Here is a 15,091-nt window from a genome sequence, read left to right on the forward strand (position 1 = left end):
CATGCACGTCGCCCCATTCACAATACAGACCAGGCACAGGGCCTGGGTTGAGATGTATATGGGGTAAATTTACTTTGCCTTCTCTTTCTATACAATCAGTGTAAGAACACAGTCTGTGTAAGCACCAGGAGGCTGAAGACACTTATTTTTAAATGTTGGCTTTAAATCATCAAAATTTCCACCTGATTTGGGTGGTCTTCCCAATCCAATTTCCACAGAGAGTGCTAAAGTCTTCGTTGTGCCAAGGAAACATTTTCTGAACCATGGATGAAGAGGAATTAAATGGGAATTTAGCCACACCATGGTGTGAAGTTGTTTTCCTGTATGAACACAGTAACATTGAGAAGGGCACTGAGAACAAATGAACACTAAGTCCTGTGTCACGCTGAGGACAGTACTGACATTACAAATCTGTATGAAATTCACAAGAGAAGAAAACTTGTTTTAAAACTGACCACAGGACACAGCCAGTTGCTAACTTACTTTTTCAGTTAGTTTATTCAGTCTCCAGCAGACAGTAAAAAGTTTAAAGTAGGATTTCATTTGATATGGTGAAAACTAGGTTACTGCTTCAGATAAGGATGTAGAATAAAGCCTGACACTGAATGCAAGGTACTAAAATGAATACACATTAGTCCTGGGCCCTACCCTTCTGCTTTGACAGCTCAGTTTTATGTTTTATGTCTGAGCAGTAAAGAACTGAAACCTAAGAAATTCAGAAATCCTTTTCCTAAACCACCCCAGCCTATCTTAGATCTTACAAACCAGGGTGACCTGGAGCTGGAGCCCCACAGGACTTCTGTGGATGGAGATCTATGCCAATCTAAATCCAAACCTCCAAAACAAGAAATCAGTTGCCACTGCAGCATCAAGCTCACCAAAACATGGAATTGTGGTCAGGGATTTCTATGCATTTTTGCACACCTGTGTGGTTGTTAGTCATCAAACTCAGCTGTTCTCTAGTTTCATGCTCTGAGATTGCCTTAGTACAATGGGTCTCCCGGGACCCTTTAGAGAAGATGCTGTGCCATGGGTGCATAGCTACTGCCTGATGAAGTAATTACTACTTATTTTTTTTATTAGCTTATAGAAGAGCTCTATTTACTGATATTAGAATCTCAGTCCTTGGGAGAGCAGCTTCAGGTAGTGCTTTTAATTTTAATCTTACGCTTTATGTCAACAAAACACCTTCTCTAAGCAAATCTTTCAAGTAGGTCTACTTCGGTGCGATAAAAGAAAGGTAATTCCCAAACTACTTTTTAAATAGTCACAACAAGGGGGCAAAGTAATCATCGCTTACCAGGCCTTAAAAGCTGGCAGTTACTGACATCTGAACTCAGCAGTTGTGTGAACTTCATCTAGAGAGGGTACAAGCCTCGGACCCACAGCTACTACAGCTGTGGCTTTGAAGTAGGACTGGATTACACTTCCCTTGTTTAAGAAAGTTTAAGAAATCTGTTGGATTTTTTAGAACAGCCCTTGATTATAATTTAGCATGTTAATAAAAATAGCTATGGTGGTAGTTTAAATGCTGACTACTGCTTTCTTCTTAAAAGGGAGCACAAAAATTAGCAAAATCCTGCTGTTACCAATGTATTTAACAAGCCAAAACCCACAGTGATAGTCAATGGTATTTGAACCTATAAAATGAAATAGAAGGTGCCAGATCTTTCTATTCTCCCCGAACTAGGGCAAATTTCCAAAACAAACAAAACCCAAGTCCCATGTCCAAGGTCCCACAAGAGTCTGTTTGTTGAAAGCTTAATAGTCCTGGTAACAGAACAGAGATCATTTTAGAAACTGAAGACCAGTACACAGAAGAGAAACCTTTACACTTTGGAAATGTTTTATTAATGCAAACAGATGAAAAGTAGATGCAGATACTCTCTAGTCAAAATAAGGGGAAGGAAGCTTTGTTTTTGTTTCACAGGCCTCAGTGCTGAGAAAATGAAAAAGATTAGAGTGTGAAAGCTTCTTGTAGATGTAGTAGTTGTTATCACACTGTTACTAGAAGGTAGGGGAATCCTCACAGTTCTTCATTCTGGCAATGCATCTCTAGCTTCCCCTGTGCAGTCCTGGTACTTCCACACAGATGTGTACTGCAGTAGCCAAGTGAAACTTACATCTGCGAACCAACTCCTCCTACTTTTGTATGGCTCTTAAGAGTCTGTGGTTCTGCAGAAGCACAGGCCAAACAGAAATAAACTGTGGTGTGTGTGAGTGGAGGGGTACGCCCTTTTGAAGAGCACAGAACACTGACAAAGGCCAAGGGGGGACATTCTCCTAAGGTTATAACCTTCCAGAGGGCAACTGGGTCCTATATATTAGGAGCCTCTAACGTGTTTCTTTAGGCCATCTATCTCAATCTATTTACTTTTCCTAGGGAAGCAAGTGGAAAAAATATCTAAGATTCTACAAATATATTAATTGTAATGGAAGCAACAGCAAGACTCAGCACTTAACTCGCTTACTGTGTGTCGAATACTGTTCTAAACATCATACTCTTCCTTTAGTCTACCCTATGAGGTAGGTATTGTTATTATATGAATTTTACTGAAAAGGAAACAAGGCAGAGAGGCTAGGTGATTTGCTGAAAGTCATGGTGCTGAAAATTTAGAGCCAGTGGGAAGGAATCAAGGCAACCTCTCTCCTAAAATTAGACCTCAATGTATTCACAAGCAGTGCACATTAACTGCAAAGCTGTCCTTCATTCTCAACCACTTCAGTAGAAGAGAACTCAAACATGGCCGGTGGCCAAAAATGAACTCACCTTTCTCCAAACCTCTGCTGATATTTTTGCTACACTCACCATTTCTGAATATAATTTTAAAATAAAGCCTGGTGTTTCACCTCAGGTTACCTCTAATCCCTTCTCTAGGCTCTTTCTGGGAGAACTTCTTTGCCCCTTTATCAATACCATATCTATCTTAATACAGCTAGCTGCATGGGGAAAGCAGTTAACACAGCTGTGTTCTGTTCTGTTACATACCTCAGTTTAAAGGTTATCTTCATGGGGATTTCTGAACAGCACTTGAAAATTAACTGTTAGCACTGAGCAGTTCTGGACACTGGAATTGCAAACAAATACCTCCTTAAATCACACACATCCTGTCCTATTTTGGGCTGCCTCCTTTTACCAATTCCATTAGAACTTTTCTCTAAGCAAGAATATTGGCTTCATTCTCTTTTTAAAGGAAGAACTTTTCCCTGTTTAAGACAGATTATTGGCAGGACTGGGAGTGTGGCTCAAGTAATAGAAAGCTCGTATAGAAAGCATGGGCCCTGAGTTCAAACCTCAGTATGGGGATAGAAAGGAGAGGTAGATTACTGGCAAGAGTTAAAGACATCTAGAAAAAGTTGTCCTATGAGAATACAAATTCTATCACTCACATTTAATGCTCTTCTTAGTCTACCTATAGAATGGAAAATTCATATTAAAATTTAGTGTCACTTCCTTTTGAAAATATTATAAACATTTAAGTTTATGGGCCTGCCTTCAGAAGGTCTGTTAGATAGTTACAATTGAGAAAAATATTATAGGTGATTAAATTCTACACTGCTTTTTGTTTTTTCAAAATATTTACATGTATCACTTATTTTTAGAGAAAGGGTATGGTAGAAAGATCACAATTAGAGATTCTTAAAGATGGTATGTCAGAAGTTGCTTTTTGATCTATGGTTTATAATTTTTGCTAAGCATATGCACCTTTGGGGTTATTTTTCTTCTCTCCAAAATAAAACGGTGAGATCAGACTGTTCTAAAGTTCCTACAAGCCCTAAGGTTCTACAGGATTCCAATAGTGAGATATCTTGGGGGAAGCACAATGTTTTCTGTATTTAGTTCTATGTCTCAATTTCTAACAGTCATTTTTAAAAAATTTATGTTGTTCAGTGATTTAGTAACAAAACCGTTTATTTTTTAACAGTCATTCTAATAGTCTTTCAATAGTCATCTCAATATTTATTATAATTTCTCTTTCTCTAATCCTGTTCTTCCTGATTCCTTTGGAGTTTGATAGACATCTGTAACAGAATATTCATGACAAGACTTCCTGCCAGATGCTTTTAGCTTTAACCTTTTCCCGACCACCCCAAATTGGGGCAGTGGCGAGTGTGCTAGAAAAGGAAACTTGTACAGTACAGGGGACCTTAAAGAATACTGTTTCTGTTTTTCTTGTGCTATTACTATTATTGTTTTAATCATCCAAATAACTTACGAGGTAAAGAAATACAGTCTTTATAACCTCACTTCATCTCTAATTGGGACATTTTTTATTCTAAATCTCTGGTCAATGACTAGTAAATTTCCAAGAGACCCTCCCCTATCCTTTTAAAAATGGATGCAGGTACATTTGTTTTTCTCAACATCACTCTGACCATGAGAATAAATTTTGCATTGTTTCTTAGTTTTTACTCACTCCCATTGGAGTAAGCATCACAATTATTTCTTGTACCTTGGTCTCTCACTTCACTGTCATCTCTCTCAACTCCTTCCAATTTTACAATGTTCCACTTCTTTCTCCATCAACAGGCACACACTGGAATGACTAGTCACTTACTAGCTATGTGACTTTTAAGCAGGCAAGTTAAGTTGCTTCTTTATGACTCAGTCTTAGTTTTTAAATCTGTAAAATGGGTGCCCGTCTCATAGTGTCATTGCGATGATTTACAAAGGCAATACAAATAAGGACAGCACTAAAAACAGTACACACAGAACATGCTCAATAAATATGAACTATAATGTCAATGATTCTCCAGTTATGACCATTCTAAGTCCTTGTTACTGGAGAGAAAAAAATGATTGAATAAATTACTGTGCAGCCATAAAGAATGAAGTAGAGTTATGAAATAACATGAAAAATGACCATATATTGAGGGAAAAAAGGCTTCAGAATATTATTTCCCATTTATAGGGGAGAATGTGTATACTTTGTATATAAACATGCATGAAATATATGCAACAAAACTTAATGGCTACCTCTAGATACTGTAGGGAGAAAGTCTTGTTTCTAAACTTCTGTACAATTCAAATTTTTGGCTGACTAAAAACATGAACTATTTCTACAATTCAAACAAAGTTAAGTTCTAAAGCACTGTGCATTCTGTTAGGATAAAAGATTTGCTTTTTCTGATGTTCTGTGTAATACAATATGTGTCAAGACCCCGTACAGGATAGGCTGTTTCTGTTTTCCACTTCCACACACTCCTCTACTTCCCACACCAAGTAACTAAAGCTCTTCTTTCCTAATTGTCTTCTCTCAATGGCTAAATCATACTCTAAACCCAATATCAACTGTTTATGCAGACAAAGAAGCTCCATCATTCAGGACAAGATTTATGGGCCCAAACCATGGTAAATTTTTCTAAATTTCCACATATTTGACATATCTGGAAATTTGTCTGATAAACAATTTTTGGCAGCAGCTGAAATCCTCCATTGATATAAGTAGAACTCAAAGTACAGTTACAAAATTAAGTCTTTAAGAAAAACTTCTTTTGTAATTACTATAGGATCCTTTCTTCATAGAATTGTTTCCCAAATAATGACATGAAAGCACATGTAGAGTTTTTCTTGAGTTTAAGATGCTCTTAATAAGGCCCAGAATAAGCTGTGCAAAAGGTCAATCAGTTGTAAGGATATGTTCTGTGGTTGTTCACTGTACCACAAATCCCAGGCTGAAGCAGCATTTACTTACTCAGCCAAAGTCATAAATCTCCACGTGTTGTCGCAAATCCATGCATTCTTAGAAAAGACTTGTTAGGAGAGAAGCATAGATGCTTCCACTGTTCACACTGATAAAATCTTCCAGCAATGTACAGTAGTACTATTATTTTGAAGTAGCGACACAGTAAGGTTTAATGAGATAGTTAACTGCAGAAGGGTAAATGTTATTTGGATGACTCCCATTACAGGGGAAAAACAATCAATAAGTAATCAAACACTGTTGTGTGTGCAAAGAAAATGCTATTAGAAAATTCATGTTAACTGTGATTACACATAGGATCAAGAAATTCTATCCCTTGTTAACGAATTAAAATAGTCACCTTGTTGTATTAAACTACCATTACTGTTCTGGATTTCATGGGTCCAGCTCCATACACTAATGAATATGACATACAGAGTCTTTTTAGAAAATTAGGTAGAAAAGGGCACACAGGACAAAACATTTCATTCTACTAGATAAACTTCATGATGTGTGGCATCTGAGAAAACTCAAATGAATGACAGGGAACAAATGTCAATGTGAGACCACATCCAAGCAACAGGGAAGAGCAGACAGTATGGAAAATGGAAAGATACTGTGTGGGAGGCATTGCAAATAACTTCTGCTAAGACTCCCTCTAACTTAAAAATAGCATCAACAGCATCTTCTCAAAAGATGGTCAGATGAAGGGTGGTACAATCTGACGGACCAGAGGACAGATGGCAAACCCTTTCTGTAACGGGCCAGACAGGTAATATTTTAGGCTTTGCAGACCACAATGTCACCAGTATTCAACTCTACCCTTGTAAGGGTGAAAGCAGCCAGGGATGATATTTAAACACATGGGACTTGCCATGTTTCAACAATACTTTATTGACAAGAACAAATGACTGGCCAGATGTGGCTCACTGGCAGTAGTTTGTTGAGTCCTGTGCTGGTTTGAGCCTGACTTTCAAGAGGGCTGGAATACATCAAAATCCTAACATAGTCACCAACCATTCTCCATGCTTTCCCCTCTTCCAGATGCTACTCTACCTCTAGCAATCCTGGCCATAAATTAGGGTCAGCTCATAAAGTATTTGGAATTTTCCCAGTAATTTAACTTTTTCTAGAGAAGCAGGGGCATACAAGACTGCAAACTTACCTTCTTGCCATGCTCACTGCTCCTCAATGTAGTTTATTCTTATTTTGTTTTCTTTTTGGTGGGACCATGGTTTTGAACTTGGGGCTTCATGCTTGCAAAGCAGGTGCTCTACCACTTGAGCCACGCCTCCAGTCCATTTTGGTCTGACTATTTTGAAGATGAAGTCTCATGAAGTATTTGCCTGGGCTGGACTTGAACCTTGAATTTTGTTTTGGGGTTTTTTTTTTGGTAGTGGTGGCACTGGGGTTTGAACTCAGGGCCTTGTGCTTGCTAGGCAGGTGCTCTACCACTTGAGCCACTCCTCTACCTCTTGAACCTTGAATTTTGCTCTTTCTAATCCAGCCTCCCAGTAGCTAGAATTATATGCTTAAAACACCAACGCCTGCTAAATATTACTTTTTAAGAATTACCATTGCATGACTGGGGTCTTAAAATCCTTATCCTTACCCCCAAATCTGTGTTGTCTTTTACTGAGAAGACTAAGAGGTTCACAATTTCCGGCTCCTGAGATTACTGCTTCTTTCATTCCTTTCAACACGTGTCTTTAAACCCTACTAGTAGGCAAAACTATATCCTATATTTGAGACTTGCCAAAGACAACCAGTTGATTTCAGAAGAGCGTTTCTATACTGTCACATTTCCAGATACTCATGTGGTCACTGGGATTGCCAAACCTGGTTACATTTTTTGACCACTGCCACAATTATACATCAAGTGCATCTGCTGACACACAAAGAAATGATTACAGAATATTGGCTTCCTCATCTATCAGGAAACCCAGCATCTTCTAAGCCTCAGAATGTCAGTGATTTTTTCCCTCTCCCCATTTTTCCTAAGGTTGTAAAATATCTTTCTGCTTTTAAGGAAGTCCATCACAGAATTATATAGCTGGGTTTTGACACCAGAAACACCTTAATCCAAGTTTCCTCTCCCAAGGGTCCCTACAAAGTCACCAACAAGTGCTATACCACTGAGAAGACTTCCAGAAGTCCACAATCATTTGGAACCAGCACTTTCATGAATTTTTAGAAAATTCCCCTCATACTGAATTGACAGATGTCTCCTTGTAATTTCAAGCACTTGCTGGCCTTAGTTTTGCCCTTGGGAACTGCATAGAATAAGTCTAATCTCTCCTACGAACAACCACCCAGTAAATATTTAAACAATTTGAAAGTGATTATATGTTCTCCTAAAAATCTTCTCTTTACCAAGCCAAAAATTCTCCACTGGCTGTATAGCACAAGTTTATCTTCCTCAACTCACAAATACATCTCAAATTTTCCAAATCCACTACTGGCAGAGAGAACTTCAACAAATAATATCTAAATTCTCATGAAAGGGTTCTTCTCACATATTTATATCTACAACACAACACTCAGGGCAGTTTACTTGAGACTGGAGGATTTCTGAACAAATCTCTCTCCAAGAGGAATTACAATGAGCTCTCAGTCTCTTGATAGTCTCCAACAAAAACATTTAGGACTTAGAATAAATGTCCACATTTTAACAAAGTTGCCTGTAAACTAGTAAATTTTTTTTTCTATAAGAATGAAGTTGTTTTATCTCTAAAACAAAAAACTTAAAGTAACCAGGTGCAGTGGCATAAACCATTGTAATTCCAGCTACTCAGGAGGCAGAGATCAGGAGGACTGCAGTTCTAGGCCAACCCTGGCAAAAAAAGTTAGGAAGATCCCATTTCACTCAATAAGCAGGGTATAGTGACACATACCTGTGATCTCAGTTACTTAAGAGGCGTAAGTAGGAGGATCGCAGTTTGAGGCTGGCCCCAAACAAACAAATAAACAAAAAAAGACACTTCCTGAAAAACAACTAAAGCACAAAAAGGGCTGGAAGAATAGTTCAAGTGGTAGATCACCTGCCAAGCAAATGTGAGGCCCTGAGTTCAAAGGCCAGTACAGTCAAAACAACAACAAAAAAACATCTGAAATTAACCAAACTGAACATGGGTGAATAAGATCAAGGCTTACTATCTGCCCAGAAAGTGTGGGAAGTCTAAGGCACTTTAGAGTATTGTTTTTCTCACTTCCACATTATACTTTTGCTATCTCTGCTCTTCTGTATACCTATCCCTTCACACATCACAGAAATTTCTCCCAGGCATGTGAAGCCTGACAATCCTCTGACCTCCAGAGCTCTGCTCCTTCCCCTTCTCTGGTCCATGCAGGTAGAAATCTGCTAAAGCCCATATAAAATGTCGCATCTTCCTATACAGACTTCTGCTAGCCTATCATGTATGAAAAAATAGAATATATTTAAAGATCTTGAATCAATTAGAATATGCTGGTTTCTCTTTATTAATTCTCTAACATTCTATATTGACAAAGGACTTTATTTTTCAAAGTATAAGTATGGCATGGACTCATGTCAATGATTTTACTGAACTTATTAAATGAGGAAATTGGTCATATGTTATAACAGGTTCAAAAGAGAATCTGGAGCTAGGATGTAGTTCAGTGGTAGAGAGCTTGCCTAGCACACTCGAGATCCTGGGTTTGATCCCTAGAACCAAAAAAGAAAAGGAGAGACAAAGAGAGAAATGAAAGAGTCCCATGTATATGTGTCAAGAATTTTGGAAGGAATTTATAAATAGATGCAAAACAGGTCAAGAGGACAAAATCAGCACAATCTGCATTTCAATGGATAAGAATCATCCAAAATGCTATCAATATTTTAAAGCTATTTACAGATTTGTGAAATAGGTTGAAGCCAAGGAGAGAGGCAGAGAGAACTCTGAAGAGTGCTCAGGATATTAAGTACACCCCCTCACTCCCAAAAAACATGCACACTTCAGAATTTGCAGCTTAGCAAAACAAAAGCGTAAACAGCACTTCCTGGATGAAGAAGGCTCAATCTATGCAGATGTAATGTGGAAGCCACACTGCATGACTAGTACTCTGCTCTGGCTCCTTACGCCTAAATTACCTAACGCTCAGACTTGCCCAAAGCTCTTGCTCCAGCACATCCCCCATTCTGGCCACGTCACCTTAATTCCATCTGCTTCTCTTGTCTTGTCTAGACCGCACGGCAGAGCTTCTATCTGTGCATCACCTCTAACACAAGACCACTGAGGTTCTGACCATTCCACTCCATTTCCCTGGGAAGGGTGCTCTTGGTCCTCTATTTTCCCCTAGAAATTTGTTGGTCACATACTAAGACTTCCTGTGCTAATCATCAGTTACAAGATATGAGCTCCGGGCCCTCTGGACCCAGAAAGAAGACTGTACACAACTACTGCTCCCTAACGGTGTGTGGACAGCCTAAATCTTCAGCAGCACTAACACTACATGGCTGAATGCAGGATTTCCCAAGGGCATAACAGGAACAAAATCCCTCCTTTTATCATGCTCATAATCTACAATGCTGAATTTAATCTAAAAAGTCATTTGTTTTCCTTCTCATTTCTTTACTCATCCAGGAAATGCTTACTGAGTTCTAGCATAGGCTTAGGACTGTTCTAGGTGGTAGAATAGTGGAATAAAATAACCAGATTCCCTGATTTCCTTGTGGGGAATCCATGAATATGAGACATGAGCACTTAGCAGGTCTCAGACTTCATGTCTCCAAACTGCAGAGCTGAGAGGTTCTTAGAAGATTACAAGTTTATTCTGACGATAGGGTCTAAAGTCTTTCCAAGTATTGCTATCAGGAATTATACATATTAATACACTTCACTCTTCTCATCATAAACAGTCAAGTATAATTAACTCTTCTGCATTTTTTACTAAACCCTAGCATTTATCACTGTATCTTTTAATTTCAAAATAAAGACCAAGTGCAATTATACCTGGGGAAAATGGTTTGAAACACTTCCTTGACAGCACAAAATATTATGCGGATTTTTTCTATAGGTCATATATATGTATGTATATATATATATATATATATATAATTATTATTGGTAGTACAGAGTTTGAACTCAGAACCTCAATTTGCTAAGCAGAGGTTTTACCACTTGAGCCATGCCCCCAGCCCTTTATGCTTTATGTTTTGAAAAAGGTCTTGCTTTTATGCCTGCGCCAGCATATACTGTGATCCTATTTACACTTCCTGCACAACTGAGATGACAGGCACACAACACTGTGCCCAGATTTTAATTGGTTGAGATGGAGTCTTGTGAACTGTTAGTCTGGGCTGGCCTCAAATTATTATCCATCTGCTCTCCCAAGTAGCTAGGATTTTAGGCGTGAACCACTTATGAAAGGCCTATATGACATATTTTGTATATAAGAAGAAATTATTTACACTGGTAAAAGTGCTCAAAAAATGTTCTGAATGGCCTCAAATGAAAAATTAGGCTTGTGCTACTCCCTAGCTATTATTTTTTATCTTTCCAAAATCATACACCCTAGAAAAGCAACAAGAGTGCCGCTAGCAAGAGATCTAGTCACCCGGTGCGGGGTAGCAACAGCAACAAACAGCAAGAGGATGACTACATTTCTGAAACAGTGAGGTGCTCTCCACTCCACCACTCTCTTCTTTCCTGAAAGTGCCTCAGCTGATTCTACAGATTTGAGATTTTGAGTCATCTGCAACCGAATTCAGAAATGCATTGTATGTACTAGTATATTTAAGAAGCAGCCACAGCCCTTCCCTAGAACTAAGAGCAAAAACTTCACAGTCCATTGTCAAAACTATGACATATTTACTTTTATTTATTTTAACAAGTCATTTCTTTGGCAAAGCACTTCATAGCATGGAATATGAATGAAGCCTAAAAATCTCAATCAGTACAACTCCAACATCTGAAACCAATTGCAGATGACAATTCCCCCTCATTTTCATGACAAAGAAAAAGAAACATTCTCCAAATATTATTCTCAAAAGTGAGACAACCCCAGAGTCCTCTGCAGGCAGGCACTTCACTTATGACACAATGGTGTCCAATAACATGAAACAAATGACTTCAACATAGTTTGTTAAGAGTCAAATCTTTGACCCACATGTGACCATGCAGTGCTACAGACCCAGGTACAATCTGGTCCAGTTGGTTTGTAAATTAACATGTTTGGACACACATTACTAAGCCCTTCTGCAGTGTGGAAATCCAATCACTGGCATCAGTGGCCTTTGCTGCCTCACATCTTGCTACCAGATTTACTGCTACTAAAAAGAACCTTTCAGAATGTTGTAAAGCAGGTTTTGATGTTCTGGAACCTGCTCTTGGGAAAACAATCAAAGTGTGTTTATGATTTGCAATATAATGCTTAACAAGAGCTATAATGAGCAACAAGGAGACAGGACCCTTTGGAAAATAGTAATTAAGAAGAGAATCAGGGGAAACAGTAAGCACATAAAAGCATATTCCATTTGCAGAAGCATTCTTAGTATGACTGCAAAACTGCTAATACACAGTTAATTGTTCCTTAGGAGAGTCATAACTGTATTTCTAATTTTAAACCATCACTGACTCTCTACAATATACTACTGAATTAATGATAGCATTTTTGGCAAAAGAAGTAGAAAAGCATGAGTTGGAAGATAACACTTTATCAGAACTCTGTAAACGTGGGACAACGGGGAAGTACATCTTAGAAATCAAGGAAACAATGCTTTTCTTTCTCTATGGGGGCAGAAAAAGGATACCATCTTCAGTCTGCTCAAGTCAAATATTGCTCTGAACTGCACTGAAGAATAATGAATTTAAGACACTATAATTTAAGGGTAGTGGTCTTCGGTAGATTTTCTAATGTAAGGCATTCCTAGTGCTACAAATTACCAGATTCTTGGAGTGTAAGGAAATTTGAGAACCCCAAATTAGAAGTATTAGTGGCAAATTCTAACTTTACATTGGAAACCCAAAGTTTCTTCCTATTTTCCAAAGAGGAGACATTCTGAAATGCCCCAAGAATAGAACAAATTCAACAGTATCAAGCGTGTTGGAGGTATTAGTGGAAAGAATACACACACACACACACACACACACACACACACACACACACACACAGGAAAACAGTTTTTGTTTTCCTTTTATCTTTTGTCCAAAAGAAACATTTCTGTCCATTAATGTCTTTCAGGAACCAATTTCCTGGAATTGGTAAAGGCTTGGAGCATTGTCTGTGAAAGTAGAGGTTGTTGCTCTTGCAGAGTCTGTTGAGAACTGGGGTGTGGGGTGTGGGCTGGGGGAGGGCTAAGTGAAAGCAGCATAGTATGGAAAAAATACTACATAAATCTGACTATATTCTGAGGACAAGAAGAGTCTTCAAGAACAGGGAGGGCAAATATTTGCTGCATATGCCAAGTTCTTCCATCACATGTAATGGCAGACATTGCTAATCAATTACTATACGATTTCTTATTGAGGTCAGTTATCATCTCTGAATCCCTCTCAACCTTCTCTAAGCTTCCATTCCCAATTATCTGGAGTTAGCAACCAAGGTAAATCATTTTGCCAACTATGCTTGAAGTTATTAGCTAACCAGGACAGAAAGCCACAGTCCTAAGGAATGCCATAACAAAGGGTACGCATTGGTCCAGCATGAATCCTGTGCTGTATGTGGCGTGGGGTTTCATTGGGGTGGTAACCAGGATGGACAAATACTTGTGGATTCTCAGATATGAGATCCAGTGGAACCCCTTTCCATTTGATCAGCTGTCACTAGGACCACTTGCTTAGATTCCCTAACCAAACTCACTCTGGGTTCCATGGGACACTGTTGTCTAATAAAATTCCACACCCACAAATTGCAGAATTTTGGAAACGAAATGGAGCTGTGCCTAAATGCTTTAATACAGACTGATAGGGGCTCAAAGGGCCTTCTTGCACAGTCATATTTTGAATCTTGGTTCTACAACATCCCTGCTGATATGTGCTCTATGAAAAATATGGAGAGGCTCTAAGATAGTCATGAACTCCAACTTCTGCAAATGGCACACAATAAACTCTGTCCTACACCAGAGCTGTTGAAAGGAACCTGCTTAAGAATTAATTAATGATTTGGGGGCTAAGGACAGTTGTTCTCGTGGCAGCTAAGAGCCACTGCCCTCCCAGGACTTCCATTCAAACCCAAAGCTCCAAGTCTCTTCCAGTAACTGAAGCTGAGGCTGAAGCATTCTTACTACATTTGTAGCACCAATGTACGCAGCTTTCACTGACTGAAAGCTGTGGGGGTTGCTTCTCTAGCCTCTATTCTCCTAGAATAATAAGTAAAAAAAAGAGAGCTCCATAGGATATAATATCTTCACGCTCTCTGCTAATTGGGTTTTCCAACTAAAATACCTTACTTTTTCTCAGCTGATATTGAGTAGTTATTTCTGTGATTTCTTGAGTGATTACAAGTGAACACAAACACAAGTTCTCCCACCTCTTCCAGCATGGCATTCTATAATGACGAGGAAAGCAAGATGTTGACTAAAGGGATGTTACTCGCTGAAGAAACACCAAGTTTGAGGAAGCACAAAAGAGAGCTGGTGTCCACAAAGGAGATGCATGTTCATTGTCTTTACAATGATGTAAAGAACAAAGAACTTACAGACTATGCAATCAACAACCTCCAAATGTGGGAAATGGGTTGTCCATAGGAAGGAGCTCAGGATTTAGGCATGGGAGATCTGTGGCAAGTTAAACCTCTCAATTTCTGAATATCTAGAGGAATCAGGAATATAAGGAGGGCAGATTGTCAAAATGTTTATAAAGAGATGCTCAAGATGAAGATGCTGGCTCTGGTTAGAGGAGGAAGAGGATGTGCAGTTTCCAGCCACGTGTGTCTGCTGTTTGTGCACATGGGCTGACTCTGCACCTGCACATTAGTCACCAACCCGGGAAGTGGCAAATGCCTCAGAGGAACTTCCTGTGCTTGGTGATGGCATATATAAAGATGGAAACACAATTTGCCTGGGTCTGGAACTAAGGGTGCAAAGAGGTCTAGAGGGGAGGAAAACCAAACCACACACAGAGCAGTTTTCTTTGTGGTCAAACCAAGTAAACATAATCCTGAGTCAATTGTCCATTTTTATATACTTGTAAAATTTTGTATTTTTTAGGGCTTTATGGGAATTTGGGTAGAATGCTTTTCATTTTCCATTTTTTTTTGTTTCTAATGAGCACTTTCTATTCTAGTAATTTTTATTTCAATTTGTGAGACTTATGAGGGGAAATGAAAGAGTTTTTAATGATAGCTTCTTATACCAGAAACAATCAAAGTTATGTGATTGATCAGAGCTACAAGATACTAGTTCCCTTCCCTCAATCTAGTTCACTGCAGGTGTAAATTATTATAACCAC

The 15,091-nt window shown here is 38.7% G+C and overlaps 2 protein-coding genes and 1 non-coding gene across 8 annotated transcripts in view; 1 reads left to right on the forward strand and 2 right to left on the reverse strand.

The window, feature by feature from the left end:
- The window catches only part of L3hypdh (trans-L-3-hydroxyproline dehydratase), a 151,128-nt gene that overhangs the window by 122,998 nt on the left and 13,039 nt on the right, over window positions 1–15,091 (forward strand). The gene's annotated exons all lie outside the window — the stretch shown is intronic.
- Window positions 1–15,091, reverse strand: part of Daam1 (dishevelled associated activator of morphogenesis 1) — a 162,323-nt gene that overhangs the window by 55,915 nt on the left and 91,317 nt on the right. The window lies entirely within an intron of this gene.
- On the reverse strand, window positions 4–134 carry LOC141422268 (small nucleolar RNA SNORA51). Its single transcript, XR_012446862.1, has one exon. It is a non-coding gene; the product is annotated as a small nucleolar RNA SNORA51 (small nucleolar RNA).

Source organism: Castor canadensis, chromosome 3, assembly GCF_047511655.1.
Source record: "Castor canadensis chromosome 3, mCasCan1.hap1v2, whole genome shotgun sequence".
In the NCBI taxonomy this organism is placed as follows: domain Eukaryota; kingdom Metazoa; phylum Chordata; class Mammalia; order Rodentia; family Castoridae; genus Castor; species Castor canadensis.